Below are 13,073 nucleotides of genomic sequence, written 5' to 3' on the forward strand. Positions count from 1 at the left end.
AATAATAATAATAATAATAATAATAAAAATTTAAAATAATAATAATAATAATAATAATAATAATAGTAACGGTTGTAAAAGATAATAGCGGAGATAATAGAGAAATGGGGTATTAATAAAAGTTAATAATTATAGTAAAAAATGCAAATAATTATTTTTTAAAGTTGCAAAAAATATTGGAAGCGAAAAAATAGGTATTTCGGAGGAAAGGTGGGACAAAATTGGGTGTCAACATTCATGATATCCATGTACAAGCAAGTTATATTCATGAAAACCATAGGCAACAAGTGCCACTTATTTTACATGTTCATATTTTTGGGAGTTGCTTTATTCTACCGAGGAAGGCTTCGCCTGCTTTCGAAACTACGTAGCCATCATAGGATGAGATCGGCTCCACCCATGTCCCTGACGATCTCTCATAATGACTGGATCCTTTCATATTTTATTAAATCTCATGTTCCCTGGCAAGGACTGAGTGTTAAACTATAGTTATACTTAATAGTTACTTAAACTATACAACTTATTACATATAGACAATCATCAATCGGTCCCACGTGTAGTAGACTTTAGAATACCATGAGGCGTAAGTCATATACGATCCCCACCACCCTCATCATCGTCCTCGTGCCCCTTTCTCCTCTTAATAACAGGACGCTCTACGACATAATCATTCTCCTTCCCTTCTTTGCGCTCTTGACGATAAAGTGTTTTTTTCTTGGTATCTCGTACCGCTGGTACGCTTAGAGCGTCCGGTCAGATGGCTCATCCTCATTGGGAGACGAGACCGCAACATAATCATCCTCATCGGGATACGGGACCGCAGGTGCCGAAGGACGAACGTGAAAAAACATATTAAATTTAGTACTAATTTTAATTTATATTGAATACATTAACGTTTGTTAGAAATCGGCTTTTGTGTATCGACGGGTGCATGAGTAGGCTTCTGAAAGGGCCCCCGAGGTGGGTCTTGTGCAGAATCCGATGTAGTCTCATGGAGGGGATGCTAAGAGGCTGAAGCTGGAGTGGTGTCCTGTCAATATAATTAAAAAAATAATTATATTGAATATATTGGCGTTTGTTAAAATTCAAACCTGTGTACCGACGGGATTTAGTTTATCATTCGTTATTTAAGATTTAGTTTACCATTCATTATTCATTTTATGATTGTAAAAATTATGTTATATATTAACTAACTAATTCATAATTAACAATTGGTAACTAATTATTCTTCTAACTACAATTAAAGTAATAACGAACTAATTCATTTAACGAGAAATTATATTAACTAACTAATTAATCATTAATTAAATAATAAGCACATAAATTAGATAACTACTTAGAACATTTACAATTAACATATGATAAACAATTTGAAGGAATAGATTAACAATTACATAATTAACAAATAATAAGAGATTAATTTTCTAATTAACAAATTAGCATAGAATAAACAATTAATAAATAAATTAAGTATATATTTTTTGTGTATCTATTTCTTAATTATCAATCTTATTTAACTCTTTGTTATTATTTATACCTAACTCGTGTGACAGCCTAAATTAATTATAAAAAAATCGAAACATATTGGAAATAAAGTTACGCATTAACTAAAAAATAACACGCTTAAATCTAAACCCTAAAAAATAAAAATAAAAACTTAAAGCTAATGATAACAAGTTTTCAAACAAAAACTTACTTCGAGCACTTTTCGACCACTAAAACTACGACCCGAAGTTTTGCGTATCATTGATGTATTGAGCCTACATTATTAATAGCACAAAAAAATGGACTGATGTATAAAATATTGAAGTTCCGGAGTCTCGAAGAATGATTAATCTATGACCAAAGTACGGAAAAAGTATGAAAATTTAAAAGAAAGAGAGTAATTAACCCAAAAAATAATAATGCAATTGGACATAACTGAGCCGTTATAGTGAAGTCCAATAACTGAATGAATTACTGCATCAAAGGTACTTTGGTAGGACTTTTTTTCTTGGGTATTTTGGTTCATTTCCACTGTTTTGCGGTCATTTAGGTTCCAGACTCTAAATATAATATCTTAAAGTAGACATGTAAATTTGATTCTCCGTGTAAAAACTCATCAAAACTCCATTTTATATTAAATTTGATTCAATGGCGGTTCTCGCCAATCATTGTAATTTATCCTTCATCTTCTTCTTAATTATTCCCTCACTTGCATCGCTAATCAAGCTAGAGATAGCAAATGTTTATTCATGTCAGAATTAAGATAGACGGTGCATAGTGGGCTGTAATTTTCCCATTTAAGAACTATAGCTACGTGGGCTTTATTTAAGGAAACAAATCCCTATTTACCTTAGCAGCTTTTATTTGCTATTTGGGCTTTGTTAGGGAAAGCAAACGGATCAGATTTCTTTTTTCTTTATTACTCGATTGTGCTAAATTTAGGAAAGAAATAAGGAGAAAAAAAAAAAACACAAAGGAGAAAAAAGAAAAATAAAGGCTGGCCATAGAGAGGTGTCACGCCACCTTGAGTATGCTTAAGTTTATATAAATATATTCATAGATGTGTTATATAAAACCATAATATAAGGGGAGAAAATTTATTATGCAATTAAATAATTTAAATTTAGTAAAAATTGAGTGAGTTGAGTTATGACCCAATTTTTAGTCCATTCCAGATAGTTTTTGACCCGCCTATTTGACACTCCTATCTTTTATTATGATTTGATTTTAGACCACCAGTATAACAATCAACTGGAGGACAGGTGAACCAAGATCAATGATCAAAGACTACACCACCACCAATCCTGCTAACACAAATAACTATCCCTACAAGAATTGTGGAAAAGGTCACTACTACAACAATCACCAGAAGCAAGGCATGAATCACACGAGGCTCTTGAAAAATGGGATGAAGATGAGTATCAACACATATCGTGTCAAAGAGTTAAGCAACTCCAACAACAAGAGATCTTTGTTGAGTCTGGAACACATCACTTTTCCAGAATATGACAAGAATGAAGATGACTACAAAGATGAAGAGACGAAGAAGCCTTGAGCTTTCTTAATTCGTTAGTAGTCAAGCCTGTTGTCATGATCAGTTTCTAGCTGTTTCATTTTGAGTTATTATGTATTAGTAGATAAAAAAGACAGAAAATTGTGTAAGATGGGTTTTTATATTGAGGAAATAACTCATATATACGGCTCACACATCTAGATTGCAGCCGATGTAGCCCATTGTATAGAGGATTCGGTGTATAGATAATGTATCTGTTCTGTATAGTTATTTATAAACATTACATATACTCTGTATATATAGTGCATATGCTTTGTATAAACAAACGAAACCAACTCAAAATGAAGCTAAATATCATCAATGTACAGATTCTGTATAGCTATATATAAGTTGCTCAACTAATATTATATTATACTACATGGCATTTATGGCAATGAAATGGCCGGGGATGCAGATGGAGGGAATATTTTTCTCCTTAAATTAATTGTGCAGTAGGTGGTAAATAAAATTAGATGAAATAACAAGCTAAAAAAAGAGGGAAAATAATGGCAAAAGTGGGGAAAAAAACCAAGCAAGGCTAAATATAATTTGGACGGGCAAAGGATTGTGGGAGACCTAAAGGCACATTAGATTGCCGAAGGTTCAACTGGGATAAGAAATGAATTATAGTTGGGCCAATTTTGGTTACTTAGATTGCCGAATGGACACTCCCCATAATTTTTCCTTTTATATTTGAGAAAATTACACCATAGGTCACTATACAAGAATTAAGAACATAAATAGCACAACTTTTCATATTCTACAAAAAGAACACTATTTATTACATTTATAACATTTTTTTAAAAAAAATATGTGACAATTGGAATGTCCCCTAAATTAGGGAATGATATCTTGTTTTCTTTATTTTCATTTATCCATCATTTAATAGATAAACCATCATTTATCTCTCTGATTTAAGGATAAACATCTACCAACTTATATATCTTCTTCAACCAATATATCCTCCATCTCCTATTACTCATTCCTCCATTCTTTCATTTTATTTATAAAAAACATGTCAGAAAAAATAATTATTATATGAGGTATTCTGCATACAATATTATTTAGTTCACACAAAAATTATACGGGTATATAAAATTAATTATACAAGGTATATAAAATTATTATACAAGGTATAGCAAAACTTTACGAATATTATTCTATGTATAATAATGTATATTATTAATTATACTAGTAATATTATTGATTATATCAATAATATTATGAGTATAATTATAATAATGTATATTATAATTATACCAGTAATATTTATGATTATACTAATCCATATTACTAATTATACCACTAATATTATGAGTATAATAATAATGATTGAAAAAAAGATGAATATATATATTAAAGAGAGAGAAGGTTGAAAGAAGAGAAAGAAGGTAAAATTGCAATTCTAAATAAAAATAATCATTTTTGTACAAGATTCTTTAGAAGAGAGAGAAAGATAATTCCATTGTGCACAAAATCTGGGACAAACGAGGAAATTGGAGTCATTGTAATTTGTTTACAATAAAACTCTTATTTAATGTGTCAGAGAATGTTAATTACATTTTCCTGCTAACAATATGTAAATATTATCATAATTTTGTCTACTTAAGTTTTTTTAAATTACACCATAGGTCACTATACAAGAATTAAGAACATAAATAGCACAACTTTTCATATTCTACAAAAGAACACTATTTATTACATTTATAATATTTAAAAAAAAATATGTGACAATGGGAATGTCCCCTAAATTAGGGAATGATATCTTGTTTTCTTTATTTTCATTTATCCATCATTTAATAGATAAACCATCATTTATCTCTTTGATTTAAGGATAGACATCTACCAACTTATCTATCTTCTTCAACCAATGTATCCTCCATCTCCTATTACTCATTCCTCCATTCTTTCATTTTATTTATAAAAAAACATATCCGAAAAATAATTATTATATGAGGTATTACTGCATACAATATTATTTAGTTCACACAAAAAATTATACGAGGTATATAAAATTAATTATACAAGGTATATAAAATTATTATACAAGGTATAGCAAAACTTTACGAATATTATTCTATGTATAATAATGTATATTATTAATTATACTAGTAATATTATTGATTATATAATAATATTATGAGTATAATTATAATAATGTGTATTATAATTATACCAGTAATATTTATGATTATACTAATCCATATTACTAATTATACCACTAATATTATGAGTATAATAATAATGATTGAAAAAAAGATGAATATATATATTAAAGAGAGAGAGAAGGTTGAAAGAAGAGAAAGAAGGTAAAATTACAATTCTAAATAAAAATAATCATTTTTGTACAAGATTCTTTAGAAGAGAGAGAAAGATAATTCCATTGTGCACAAAATCTGGGACAAACGAGGAAATTGGAGTCATTGCAATTTGTTTACAATAGAACTCTTATTTAATGTGTCATAGAATGTTAATTACATTTTCCTGCTAACAATATGTAAATATTATCATAATTTTGTCTACTTAAGTTTTTTTCCCTTTATATTTTTACCTGTTATATGACTAAGTAAGAATGGTTCGTGCCAGTACGGCCCAACATAATATCTACAACTTTGGTGAGCCTCACATACTCCAGTGTTGGTTAGATTGTTCATAGTATTCCTTTATCTCTAAATAGCACGGACCCAACACGAAAATCTACACGTGCTTGAAGCTCTTGGATGTAATTGGTACAACTAAAGTAAATTATATAAGTCGAATTTAAACCTCAAAAGAGTGGATGTCCTGAACTATTGCATTCTATGATTGTCCCGAGCATTAGAGTTCTCCGACACCTAATTAAGTTTTGATATGTGTCTTAACTTCGTCTTCTGAGATGTTCGGAATCACTCAGAACATGTGAATTATTGCAGAATAATGGCGCCATCATGACTATTAGCAATGTTTTGAGATATTAAACAACAATTGAAATTATCAGCAAAATGAGAAAAAAAAAAAAGTTTAAGGACTAAAAAGTAGTGGAACACTTAAACAATTCTTATCAACTTTGAGCTGTGGAACATGTGTGTATTGTAAATCTATAAGGAATGACATTTAGTAACCACCATAAATTATAGCTCTTTTGTTGGTCCCAAATTCTCGTTTCGAGGATGTTTTCATCATTCAACATTTAGAATGAAATATTTGTGCTTTTATAATATACTAGTCTCTGTTTTCGTGCTTTGCAGGAACATATCTTGCTTCAAATGCTACGAAACGCACACATAAAATATAAACTTTCAATTGTTTCTATATTCTAAAAATAATTGTTATTGTCAAATATGTACGAAGTACAACGATCAATTCACAAAGTATTAACAAAAACAATATTAGTATTAGAAATTGTAATGATAGACATAACAAATATTAACTTAAAATATGTGAAAAATTCTAAGCAATGAGGCTATGATGTTTATATCCGGCTATCAAAATTATCAACAATCTTACCGTTGAGTTGTTTCTTTATTAACCTTCTGGGTGCTACGTTTCGATCAACCTATGTAGCATGTGATTACCATGCGATTACAGTCATAACTCTATCTCAAATTTTAGTCATTATTATTTGAATGAATCATAAACTAGAATTAGCTTTAGGGTGGATTAGTTTATATTGTCAACATATGGTTATTATATTAAGAGTCATAAGTTCGGGAATGATAAACCTGTAGTTGAATTCGAAGACTTACAAATTCCTTTTCTTGTTTTTCTACTTTTTAATCGTGTCCAAGAATACGTAGGAGTGTGATAGCCAAGATTCTTTAGTTAATTAGTTTGAGAATTGAAATTCGGAAGTTGAATTTGTTTAAAACTCTATTTTCAACTGTGATTTTTTATTTACCAAAATAGCCAATAGAAATACGGTAAAATTAGATTAAAAGGGTGTATTAGTTGATTAATATTTGAGAATATTTTGGTCAACCAACATTTATATTCATGCTTTATAATAAACTGATATTGAACGTACGTTAACATGACGTTATTATATCAATTACCACAAAATGTTAGTAATAGTACTTGTATTTACATTATATTTGTTTGATGAAGTATGAAAATGTTGTTAGGCACTAATTTTAATAGTGATGTAAAAGATGTTATTAGAAAATTTAACATTCTCCAATGTTAACAATTCATGAACTTTTCAAGTTTCTCAATAGATAGGAGTAATACTTAATCCTTACAAACTATTGAAATAATACACATTTGATAACCTATCAAATAATCACACCCCTTACTTTCAGATGTGCCTTCACGGATCTTGGTATAATCAAGCAATTGAATTTTAATATATCTAGTGTACTTACGAGTTACATATGTATTTCTGTTTACATAGCTTGTGTACTCTAGGTAGAAATTAAAATTAAAGATTTAATTTTTAGCATTACAGGAGAAAAAAGAACTAAAATATATAAATAATATGACCTACGAGAAGCATAATTTTTGGGAGTTTCATAATGCTTAAATCCTTAACAAAGGTGAGCTCTCATGCAGACTTTTCAAAATTAAATGGGCAATTTAGATAGTATATACACTTGCATAGAAGATGCTCTAAAGAAGATCTTTCTAAAAAGTTACCTTAATAAAACTCAAAATCAACTTCTTGAAATCTCTTTCCGTAATGGGCTCTTTTTTCCCCATTCTTATGGTGACTGTTTCATGGCTCTTTATTTAATTAGAAGATTGGAACAAAATTCAGGTCTGAGGAAGTAGTGTTCATTTTAAACTCTATTTTCAACCGTAATATATTTTTATATTTTTCAAAATAGTCAATAGAAAAAAATATATGATCCAATTAGACTGAAAGAATATATATAAAGTGTATCAATTTTTAAGAATATTTTTGTTGTTCAACATTGTTATTCGTGCTTGAAAAAGTTTGTTGAATTCTATTTCCTTCTCTCTGCGGCTGCACAAAAGTTTAAAACTAATAATCCTTAAAAAGTTTATGATTCCTTCTTCTAAATATATTCAAGCAATAAGTTAATATCCCATTATAATTCAAACAAAAAAACGGAAAGAAGATCAAGTTATTCGAAACGATATACAATCTGATAAAATTTACATTAGATTAGTCTTTATTGTGTTTATGTGTTCTTGTTCAAAAAGAATTTACAATTATAAACAGCGGTGAGTTATTATTAGTCCAAAAATAATTAGAATTCACTTTGGTATATAGTCTTTGTTATACTCCCATTTTTTCTTTCCAAATCTGATATTGTTATCACTTAATCAAATAAAGTTAACCGCACCTTATCAAAATTTCAACATCTTCTGTAAACTACTCAAACGGTCCTTACCCTTGGTCAAGTTAGCTATGATTTAAAAAAATGTTGTGTAATATAGACATTTAGATGGACAATTTATCTTTTATTGTTATCCGGTATTAATGTATTGCGTCTTTGTCTAAACTTCCTTGATAGTAAGGATAGGGGTTTGGATTACGTGATAAACAAAGACTTTTAGCATGCATAAATGCAATAACTTTCAATCACAAAATAGTCCAAGGCCCTAGTATGTGATAATAAAGACTTTTTAATAAATTAGATGCAAAACTGAAATTTAGAAGTAGTATTTGTTTTAAAATGTATTTTCAATTGTGATATTTTTTTATATACCAAAAATAGCATCAGTTATACGTTAATAACATCACGTAATGATTTGGTGAATTATTTATATGCAGGCACAATAAATTTAATAAATAATAACCATCTAAATGCCGGAATCAATGTTATTACATTAGCACATTACTTGATTTCAATATGATTTGGACATCATTTGAACATGTAAAAATATCAATTTAGTTAAGATAGATATTTGTTGTTCTGCAAAAAATTATTTAAAATTAATTTGATGTTAATAAAAATATGAATAAAGTAAAAAATATATACAGATATATACTAATATTACCTCTCGTCCACAAATGTCAAATCGTATATGCAAACCATCGCCTCTTGTGTTTTTATATTTTATTATCGGTCCTCTTTCAACGTCCAATACTTTTATTACTCCATTGATCGGACTTTCTTAAATTATTTATGGCACATATTATTTGTTTCTACTCCGATTTCAATGTCATTTTCTAAACACCGTAATAATTGCAAAAATTTGAAAAACAATATCTACTCTAAATATTGATTAATTTTTATGAGAAGAAATAATACCTTTCGAGAAGTATGCCGAATTTTGTTATCTTCTATCTAAAGAGATAGCACCACACGATGGAGAATGTGGAACATGATTTTTTTTCTTTTTAATAGTTTGGCTCCTATATCAAATTAATTTGGAGTACAATTCAAATAGAAATAGAAAAAGAGATCAAATTGTTAGGACGCTCTGATGTTAGTTAGTTTAATAAAAATAGGATTGGTTATTAGTAGTAATAGACGACATTGTTAGTAGTAATAGAGTTAGGTAGTTCAATAGAAATAGGATTAGTAGTTAGCACATTGTTAGTAGTAATATTAAGGGTATAAAAGTCGTTCAATATTATAAGGTTATTTTGGTCAACCAACATTTATATTCATGCTTTTATAATAATATAGACTAGTTTCTACGAACGTGTTTTGCGCGTTAATATCATGTTAATTATTAGCAAGTGTTTTGAATCACAAGAACATTTGTAAGTATCAGAATTATAATTAGGTGGTAATCTAAAATAAACTTGTATATTAACCAACAACTCCATTATAGGAAGTTTTGGTCCTTAAAATTGTTATGCATCATAGCGTCTCAATTTTACTGATTTCAATCCTAAATACAAACTCTGCACCAAATACAATTTGCAAATAGTACTATATGCTTCAATTTTGCAACTTGAATATTATAACAGAATCGATAAATTAAATAAAACCTAATTGACAAACAAAATATTATTTGAGAATATCTAAAAGAAAGAGAAAGAACAAATAAATTAAGTACTCAGGAATGGAATAAATATTAAATCAAACTACAATTAAAATTCACCAGTATTGCATAAAATTATTTTGAGAGTTGCTTTATACAAAAAAAGAGATGGTAACAAAAATGTTTACCAACTTGTATACCCTTAAAAAAATTATACTATTTCTTCAAAAGATAATTCCATGAAAGATAATTTGTAAGATTAGGCGTACTATTATGAATTTCATAGACTTCTAAATCTAATCAAGTTCCAAATTAATTCTATGTCCTTTGAAAGTTATATTATTTCTTCAAAAGCTTATTCCATGTAAGATAAAACTATAAAATTAGGCATAGTGTTATGGATTTTCATAATTTTTTAGATCCAATCAAAACATCAAGTTCCAGATCGATTTTTATATCCTACAACAATTAAATTATTTCTTCAAAGATAATTTCATGTAGAACAAAATGGTAAAGCTAGGTCTAACATTATAAATTTTCTAGTTCTAAATTATTATTTTTCCTATCTTTATCTAATTTTTACACATGTATCTATTTTATATAATCAAGTCTTTGTATTTTTCCATATATATATATTTGGACTTTATTGAAGGATGATCATATCTTTTTACCATCTGATTAATTGGAGTATTGTTTGGGTCAAAATTCATATTTAACTCAAATAGTTGAATTTGTCTTTGAGGGTTAACCTCAGAATGGGTAGTAATTTGATTCCGTATAAAGGAATTAAGGTAAGTAATTTGTTAGTTATTGATAAAGAATAGATAAATAAAAAGGAAAGAGTAAACTTATTCCATTATTGATGAACAACAATAGCGTAGCTCTTAATCTTCAAGAATGAATGAAAGCTTGATGACCAAAGAATAAAGGTGACCATAAACAAGAAATAATGATAATAGTGTATTTTTCTAGTAAGACTTGGTCCTTTCCTCTACCAATGAAAATCCTATTTATACGTATATGATTCTATCTGGTGTTCTCCCCGTTGTGTGTTTGTAACGGCAATCATTAATTGATGAGTTAATGATTGTCATTTAATTTTCTTGATTCTAGCCGTTAATAATCGTTTCAGCCGTTACTGCATTAATTCCATTTAATGTACTATAAAGAGGGTCTTATCTGCTATTTCTGTTGATGTTCTCACCGTTGACCCAATCTGCTGTCTTTCCGTAGATGCTATGCTCGGCATTACCATCTAATATTTATTCGTCATTGAATAAACTGACATATGTCGTCTACCTGTTGGTCCACATGTTAGGTACATTTTTTACCCATACAAGTATGTATTTTTTTTGGTTAACAGGAAATATGTATTTTATATAATAAGACATTATGTAGTCGTTAGGAAAACTTTGGAATCCGACGTGGTGAACTAATTCCTTTAAAACGTTTTTATAAAAGGAAATAAAATTCTTATTTGTTGATTGTATAAGGTGAAAAAAAAAAAAAATCTGTAGGGTACTCAAAGTGAAAACTCACAGTAGTAGATTCCAAATCCTGAAAAATAGTTCATCCAATTTTTTTTGTTTAAAATAATTGATTTCCAATCTCAAAATTAGTTCTATGATGATTACTACAACTTCTTACGAAATATATTATGTATTTTCAAAGATTTAAAAAGATCATAAGCTTAAGTATCTGTACACGTGGCCAGTGCGTCTCTTCTTCAAAGGAATGAAAATATTGGATAATATGATATTAGAGGAAATACAATTGAATTGGTAGGGCTGCTTTAAAACTTCACCATTAGTAGGACACTAATTCTAAAACAGGTTGTAAGTTGATTAAAATTAGAAGTGCACGAATTCACAATAGAAAAAGTTTTAATATTACAATTTTATCCAATATGAAATTGTTTTACCAAGACATTATTTATCTTTAAGGGTATAAAAGTCGTTTAATATTTAAAGGATATTTTGGTCAACCAACATTTATATTCATGCTTTTATAATAACTAGTCTCTATAAACGTGCAGTTGCACGTTATTCTTAGTCGATCTCAATGTTAGTAAAACATATAAGATAATATTATTTGTAATTAAATTTATTTATTTTATGAGTTACTAAAATATTACTATAGCATACGATTGTATCTACATTAACACTTCTTTGAAATTGATGTTCCCGGTATTTATCTTTTTCTTCTTTTTCCCAATATAGAAAACATGTTACGACTCAGATAACCCAATATTTAGTGATTAAGTGACCATAAAGCCGACACGTGGGCCGTGACATCCACCATCTAGAGGTTAATTAAGATTAGATAATTCCCATTAAAATTACATATTATTTATTTTATGAGGTAAAAAAATATTAGTTGATCATGTCCACTTAATATTTCCCATTAAATTATTTTTTGGTGTACATCCTTTAAGTTTTTACTTATGAAAAAATATATTAGGGCTAAAATAATCCAATAGTAGGAGTTATTAGTTAACGGAAGAGCATTCATGTCTTTGTGATAGAAGTCTTACCATAGTTTGAATTGGCAACAAATTCAAATATGGTGACCCACCAAAATTTTATGTCACGTGCCTCGCACGTAACCTCACATTATAACATCAACATTTCAGTCTTATTACATGATCTTCGTTAGTATATAATTTTCTTACTGAAACTAACTATTGGTTTAATAAACGATAAACAATAAACAAAAATCGATATAAGTAATCTACAAAAAATGATATAATCGCTATAAGATTTTTGCTCTATAAATGTTCTTTCCCGCTCGTTTTCAGGTGCTTCTACAAAATACAATCTCTCTATCAGGATTGACTCATTACAATATAATCTTAAATTTTGGTTTTGTTCCTTATTTAGCATTAACGGTGTTTGGAATTTTAAGCATGTACCTAAAGACCCTTTATCGTTTATTTTTCCGTATTTTAGTGTAAAAGTAGTATTTAGGTTTTGCTGCATAATACAAACTTCTCTTCTGGTTTATGATATTACGTTTGCCTCCCTAATTTTAATTTTCTTGTAGCAGTTTTTTCAACTTATTTATTAATAAAATAGAAATTAAGTTTGACTAATTAAGTTGCCCCTTTCAATCCTAAACTCTTTTAATTAATTAGTTTTAGAAATATTTATTTAACAGA

Source organism: Lycium ferocissimum, chromosome 4 (genome assembly GCF_029784015.1).
Source record: "Lycium ferocissimum isolate CSIRO_LF1 chromosome 4, AGI_CSIRO_Lferr_CH_V1, whole genome shotgun sequence".
NCBI lineage: Eukaryota > Viridiplantae > Streptophyta > Magnoliopsida > Solanales > Solanaceae > Lycium > Lycium ferocissimum.